General features: G+C 43.7%; 1 pseudogene; it reads right to left on the bottom strand.

The window, feature by feature from the left end:
• Window positions 1-201: 201 nt before the first annotated feature.
• LOC111140102 lies at window positions 202-2,033 on the bottom strand (annotated as a pseudogene).
• Window positions 2,034-7,837: the final 5,804 nt, after the last annotated feature.

Below are 7,837 nucleotides of genomic sequence, written 5' to 3'. Positions count from 1 at the left end.
AAGGCACATCCTTCACTTTACCATAAATAAGGTGAACATCAACACCCAAGTCCCATGGGAGGCCTAGTTCTCCACGTGCAAACAGTACTCCCCATTATTGCGTAGGGGAACCAGATGGCATTCAGGCATGATAATGTCAAACCAAACATGTACTGACACTGCTGAGTTCAAGCTCTATAGAGCATGACCCCTTAAGTGGGGTTAAGAGACCAGGCTTTGCTGGATGCCATAGCTGAAATAGAGAGCAAACCCAATCAACATCCAGACACCAAATGTGGCCCAGGTGTCAGCTGTCATCTGCATCATAAGGAAAACATTCACAAAGATGCTCAGGAGTGGAAGGAGAGGCACACCAGGGACCTTAAAGGGCAGGGAAGTGGAGGTCTGTGGCTGTCTCCAGATGACCCCAGTAGTCCCAGTGATGAGCACAAGGAGCAGCACAACCACTGTGATCGGCACTGGGTCTCCAGAGAGCAGACCTGGCCAGTGGGCCAACACCAGACAGAGGAGAGTCAGCAGCAGGGCAAGCAGTGAAGAGCAAACATAGACAACCTGGCCAGAGAGTGGAGTGGGGGTGGGGCTGCCTGGGAAAAATAGTCCCTGTAAACTCAGCTTCTCTGCTGCAGGTGCAGTCTCCTCCTGCATCTGCACTACATTTCCCCCATTCTCCTCCTGCACCTGTGCTTCATTTCCCCCATTCTCCTCCTGCACCTGTGCTTTATTTCCCCTATTCCTCCTCTCAGGCTGATACCTGAGGATGAGAACACAAAGAGCCACCAGGGAATAAGATATGAGGGTCCCAACTGACCTGAGGTCCAGAAGATCAGTGAGTCCAAAGAAGAATACCATGATTGCTGCGACAATGCCAAAGAATACAGTGGACATGATACGGGCATATGTGCCAGTACGGATCCTGGCAAGAAAAGGGAACAGGAGGCGATCCTTTGCCATCATGTATATCATCCTACGTATGGGGAACATAAATCCCCAATAGATGCCAACAAAAATACTACAATAAATTGCAAAAGCTACAACATAGTAGGCAGGGACCCAGCCAATATGGAGAAATGCCTCAGGCAAGGTGCTCCCAGGTCGAAACTGGTAGTAAGGAACCATGAGTGTAAGTGCTGCAGAGACACCAAAATACAACAAAAAGCAGATGAGCAGTGAAACCACAATGCTCTTGGGGATAGAACACATTGGATTATGTGATTCTTTGACTCTGGTAACAATAACACTGAAACCTATAAATGCATAGAAGCAGGTAGCTGATCCACGGAGAATTCCCTGGAAGCCAAAAGGCATGAATCCTCCAGAGCCCAGAGGGCCCAAGCTAGAGGTATCATTGAGTCTGGCCTTTATATAGTCCTCTTCTGTGAGCTTCCAGTTGTGCAGGTCCCCCTTAATGAAGCCAGAGATGATGACAAAACCAAGTACCAAAAGTTTCACCAGTGTAAACATTTTGAAAACTATGTAGTACTCATGATATCTCAGATTTTGAATTTCTGTGAGCAACAACAGAAGGGCCACAGCAAAGTAGCCTAGATTGTCTGCAAAGACTTGGGGAACATGTTGTGAAATGCTCTCATGCTGGGTCTCAGAGATCCAGTTCCCAATCAGATTGTCAAAAGTTAATATCCAGGCCTGAACCACAACGAATGCATCAACAACAAAGGAGAGGATGAGGTTCCAGCCTGTGATGAAGGCCCAGATTTCACCTATAGTGACATAGGTGTAGAGATATGCTGAGCCAGAATGGGGAACCGGGCACTAAACTCTGCATAGCACAGTCCAGCCAACAATGAAGTTAAGCCAGCCACCAAAAAGCAGATCACAATGGGTGGTCCTGCTTGATTACCGGTCACCTCATTAGCCAGGAAGTACACACCGACACCCACTGTGCGGCCCACACCCAGGACCACTAAATCCAGAGTGCTCAGTCTTCTGCCAAATTCAAACTCAACCACCTTTTGCTCCAGCGGACGTCTGCATACCAGCTTTTGACCAAATCTGCGAAGTGCCTGACACAGCATTCTAGCAGGAATTGAGGAAGATTCGAAAGAACAAAGAGCTGTAGCAAGTCCAGGAAGCCAGGAGTGTTGGATCTGAATCAGTGAGGCTGAGTTAAGCCAAATTGGATAGGGGTTGCCATGGTCCTTTGCTCAGGCTTCAGAGCTCCTGCTTCCTATTTCATCTGGTACATGTTATCCTTCCATAGTTCCTAGGGAAATAATAAATATTTGCTGAACAGTGATGTTCAACCAACCATCCAAAATTCTCATGTAACTTGTTGCAGCCCTAAGTATCACAGAAACTGACACCAAAAGACCTATAGGAAAATAAATCCTACTTTCCCACCAGGAAAAGTACTAAATACCTCCCAACAGTCTGTTTTTTAAATTATATTTTTCAGTAGGCTCCATGCCCAGCATGGAACCCAAGATGTGGCCCAATCTCACAACCCTGAGATCAAGACCTGGGCTGGTGTGAAGAGTTGGACTCTCAACTGACTGAGTCACTTAGGCACCCCAACATTTTCTTTTTTTTTTCTTTCTTACACACCACATGACATAATCCCATTTGAGTTCATAAGTGATGTAGTTTCATGTACTAATTAAGTGGTAAGATACAACAGGACATGATGGTATTTTGCAAGAATTCAAACGCAGGATGTGTGTGTGCAGTGCTTGAGTTATGACACATTAACTCATGAACTGGAGGCCTCCTTGAAATTACAGACCCATTTTTTATATATTGTCAGGGTTGAAAATACATATACTTATCTCTCAGTCTTAAACTCTTAGACCCAGTATCTGCTGCCCAAGGTTTGATGTCACTTTGGCCCCCCTTCTCCTCATTCTGCATCATTCACTTAGCTATAGTGATGACAAAGAACATACCATTCACTACTTTCCTTTCCCACCTAGGCCTACAGGGGCACTGTGAACCCAGAGGAGGAGGGAGAAAGGGGCAGAGCCTTCATTACTACCTGCAAGAAAGAGAGGACCAGGTTGCCTGGGAAGGAAACACTGGAGAGATGGAGTCAGCAGTCAACATTGGATTGGTGACTGAGAAGGGAAAGGAGGCAAAAAGGCTGTTTTGTGAATTCTGACATTCAATAAACCTCACCCAAAGCAACCAGACAAAAATTCACTACTTTTTTCTTATCCATAGTTATGACAGTGTGATGGTTAGGGAGAAAAGAAGTAAGTCACCTAACTCAGGGGCTCACAACCTAAACAGTTCCTTCTGTCTCCTCCCTCTCTGGGTTCCAGGAGAGAAGTTGAGCTCATCTCTGCAGACAGTCTCCTCACTGGCCACACTGTATTCTGGACACACCCTGCACCATCTGTGATGTCAGCTGTTAGGGGTCTGGAGAAACTGCCCTGCTCTGTGAGCTTGTATTAAAACGCTAATATGTAACACCTTGTGAACTTTTCACAAGGAGTTTTTTTTTTTTAATATTTTATTTATTTGACAGAGAGAAATCACAACTAGGCAGAGAGGCAGGAGGAAGCAGGCTCCCTGCGGAGCAGAGAGCCCAATGCAGGGCTCGATCCCAGGACCCTGAGATCATGACCTGAGCCGAACGCAGAGGCCCTAACCCACTGAGCCACCCAGGTACCCCAACACAAGGAGTTATTTTTAACTCACTCAAACTGTTATCTGAATGTTTTCTTAAAGAAAGAATCCTGCATGTGGTTCCCTCTTCCTCCTCCTCCCCTGCTGCTCTTCAAATGACCCCTTACTTGATGACCCCTTCAATGACTCCTTACTCTAGGGGAACAAGGTTTTGGATGAACAATTCACAGCAATGCTCAGGAAATGGGTAATACAAAAAAGAGAAAACAAACTCATGCAAGCCCTACTCTCCTCCCTACTCAGGCTTTGGTTTTGAGAGAATTTTAGGAAATGTTGTCAGAGGTTTTTAAAGACAGAAATATCAAGTCAAAATTAGAAAGGCTACTCTATAGATGATCAAAAGGAACCCTTGGGTAATGGGCCAGACCTTCTGTCTACAAATCCATCTAGACTTCTTATCTGCCACTCACCAGTTCCAATGTTATAATTTACAAACAAGCACAAGATAGATAAGAAGGGTCAATTATTAACTTATGGACTCGTTCTATACTATTTGAGGTGTCCCCAACCTACAACCAGTCTTCAAACCCTTCCATGGTTCCATACTGCCTTCCCTTCACAATCCTTCCTTCCTTCATATTCTGACTTGTGTTTACTCCTCCAGCTTCATTTCCTGCCCAGTTCCTGCTTCAGCTGTGAAATTTGGCACTCACCCTGTTTCCTGGCCTCTAATACATTCTTGGTCCCTTTGCTTAGCTACCCCCACTTCTCTTTCAGTTCCCAACTCATCGTTTGCTTCCCCAGGAAGAGGAACCTTATGTTCTCCTTCCTGTGTGCTCTCATAGCACTGGGCTTCCCCCATGTGCCATTGATCTTAATGTATCCAAATTCCAGGCCAGCTGCCTGTCTCCTCCAACAGACTGTGAGGTAGGTTCTCAATAAATAGTTGTTGAACAAATGACCATGCTGAGAAAAAAAACCTGAAAGAGGCCATAATTCAGAATTCTTATGTAGTAGATATTGAGAAACATACTTTGCAGCCAAGCAACCTTTATAAACTTGGCTTAGGTAAAGATATATATTACTTTCATTGTGGAAGGTGAGCAAAATGGATAGTGTGAAAGGGAAAACAAGTTTAGGGTAGTAGAACCTTTTCTGCACATCATTCATGGCAGGTATAACTACATATAAGTGATAAAGACTTATTTGCCTTTGAGGACACTTGTTTTAAAGTATCAGACAGCCAACTAACTACCTATGCCCAGTTAGAGAATCCCTACTTTTTTGGAAAGCATCATGCTCAGACTCTATATTCTAGATAGGACGCCCTAGTCAGAGGTTCTCACTTTGGGGGACAGAGGAAGGCATAATGAAGACACCTGGGGACATTTTCAAACTTCAGATCCTCTCCCTCTGGAGATACTTGTCCATTAGCCCTGTACTTCCCAGGACTGCTCTAAACCACCCCAACTGACAAGAAATTGCCCTCAAGTTCAAGGGGAAGAGATTCTAAGAGCTTCCTTCACAGGAAGGTAGCACAGTTGAGTAGTGAGGAGTAGGGTTCTGCAGGTATAATGTTCAGGTTCATATCACACCTCAACCTCACACCCAATGACTCTGGTTAAATTAGTTTACCTCTTGGGGCTTTAGTTGCCACAATAGTCAAATGGGAGTGAAGGCAAATCCCTCACAGGGCAGCTGTGAAGAGTAAGTGCAATGATGTCTGTAAGTACGTAGCTCAGTGCCTTGCAAACAATATGGAATTAATATCATCTACCCAGTACTTAATATAGAAATCTGGTCCCAAATAACCAAACATTGAAAATCAACCACTCTTTATAAATGTGCAGGCTGAAAATCATCCACTAAAACTTCAGCTTATTAGCTAGACCTTGTGAGGCAATTAAAACAATTTTATTCCATATGATTCACCTTGAAATGCTAACAACTCTAATTAGACACCCTCATCCATCCTGGTGCTAACACACTGGGGGTCCTATGCTTACTGCATTTCAAGAGACATTGAAAAATGCAAGGGTCAATATCATCATCATCATCATCATCACCATCTTTGTCTACAGATGCCTCATCTGGAACAAGCAGTGCTGAGTACTATAGAGATAAGAAAAATGAACACTTGGTCAGAAATGCTGGATGTGAGCACTGGCCCTTCCTCATGACTACATGAACTTGGGTAATTTGCTTAATCTCTCTAAGCCTCAGTCTTCTCATCCACAAGGAACATTACTTGACCTCCCACACTGGATCAACATGAGAATTCAATAAGAAGACACAACCTAATACACACAGATGGTGAGAGTGTCACTGGGGCACCATCCTGAAGCACAATCTTTGTGGAATTAAAAATGCATACACAATAGGGCACTGTAGTGGTTGAATGGGTGAAGGTACCTAAAACAGGTATAGAATATGGACTGGAAGAGCATTTGCTAAATACATTAAAGCAAATGCCTGTAGTGAGGAGGGGAATTGAGATAAAGATGAAAAAGGAAAATGAAATGAATTGAAAAGGGGCCTGACAGGAAGTGATGGTGCAAACACACCTACTGAGGGAGGGACTGACTCTACTCTGCATTGCAGGTTCAACAAAGTAATTGCAGGAGATAACGCTGTGAGAGGACCCGGTACAGAGCCTGATGAATGACAGGCATTCAGTAGATTTAAACTGAAGGGGAAAGAGAATCCTGTAATGGTCAGGATACGGAGAATACAAAGAAGGAACGCCTGTGAGAAATAGGGTGAAGAACTGTGATGATGGGGCATCTGTCCTACTAGTTCCCTCTGAGCCCATTTTCCTTTTCCTAATTCCTCTCTCTCCTTCAGCCCCTTCGACTATCTTTGGAGGCTCCTGTAGTTAGCACTAAAGATGTTTCTGCCATGTTTCTCCCTGGGAACACAACCCCAGCCACCTACCACTCAACAAAGAGTACAACAATGGTTCTTAACATTTGTTAAATCACAGACACCTCTGATGATAGTTACCTCCAAAAATGCCATACATTTTTTAAAAAATTGTTATTTTTTTTTATTTCTTTTCATTGTTCCAGAATTCATTGTTTATGCACCACACCCAGTGCTCCATGCAATACATGCCCTCCATAATACCCACCACCAGGCTCACCCAACCTCCCACCCAGCTCCCCTCCAAAACCCTCAGTTTGTTTCTCAGAGTCCACAGTCTTTCATGGTTCTTCTCTCCCTCCAATTTCCCCCAACTCCCTTCTCCTCTCCATCTCCCCATGTCCTCCATGTTATTCCTTATGCTCCACACCTAAGCAAAATCATTCTAACGGGTGTCAGGTAGTATCTCAATGTGGTTTTGATTTGAATCTGGAACAAACAGCTTAGAGGACATGAAAATAGAATTAGGGAAATAAGTGATGCCATGAAACATTCCAACATCAGAATTATTGGGATCCCTGAGTGGGTGGAGAAAGAAAGAAAACTAGAAGATACAGTTGAACAAAATCTGGATGAAAATCTTCCCAATCTGGGGAATGGAACAAGTGTTCATGTCCTAGAGGCAGAAAGAACACCCACCAAGATCAACAAATCTAGAAAAACATCAAGACACTTAATTGTGAAACTCACAAATCATAATTTTAGAGCTTCTGAGGGCAGCTGGGGGGAAGAGATTCCTTATGTACAGCAGAAGGTCCATCAAAATAACATCAGACCTGTCCACAGAAATCCAGAAAGCCAGAAAGGGTTGGCAAGGCATATTCAGGGCACTAAACGAGAAGAACATGCATACAAGAATACTTTATTCAGCAAGGCTGACACTCAAAATGGATAAAGAGATAAAGAGCTTCCAAGCCAGGCAACGTTTAAAAGAGTATGTGACCACCAAGTTCACACTACAAGAAATATTAAGTGGGGTTCTATAAAAGAAGAAAGAACTCAAGAGTGACATAGAACAGAAATTTACAGAGACAATCTATAGAAACAAGGACTTCACAGGCAACATGAAAAAGTGCTCCCATAAAATGGCACAGGGTTGTGGATTGGATAAAACGATAGGACCTGTCTATATGCTGTCTACCAGAGACACATTTGGAACTTAAAGATACATCCAGACTGAAAGTGAAGGGATGGAGAACCATCTTTCATGCCAATGGGCCTCAAAAGAAAGCTGGGATAGTGTCTCTCATATCAGATAAATTAGATTTTAAACTAAAGACTGTAGTTAGAGATAAAGAAGGACCCTACATCATTCTTAAAAGGTCTATCCACC

This window comes from Enhydra lutris, unplaced genomic scaffold (assembly GCF_002288905.1).
Source record: "Enhydra lutris kenyoni isolate GAN:26980312 unplaced genomic scaffold, ASM228890v2 scaffoldscaffold166, whole genome shotgun sequence".
Lineage (NCBI taxonomy): Eukaryota > Metazoa > Chordata > Mammalia > Carnivora > Mustelidae > Enhydra > Enhydra lutris.
Note: the sequence above shows the minus strand (reverse complement) of the source record. Positions and strands in the feature narration are given on the sequence as shown.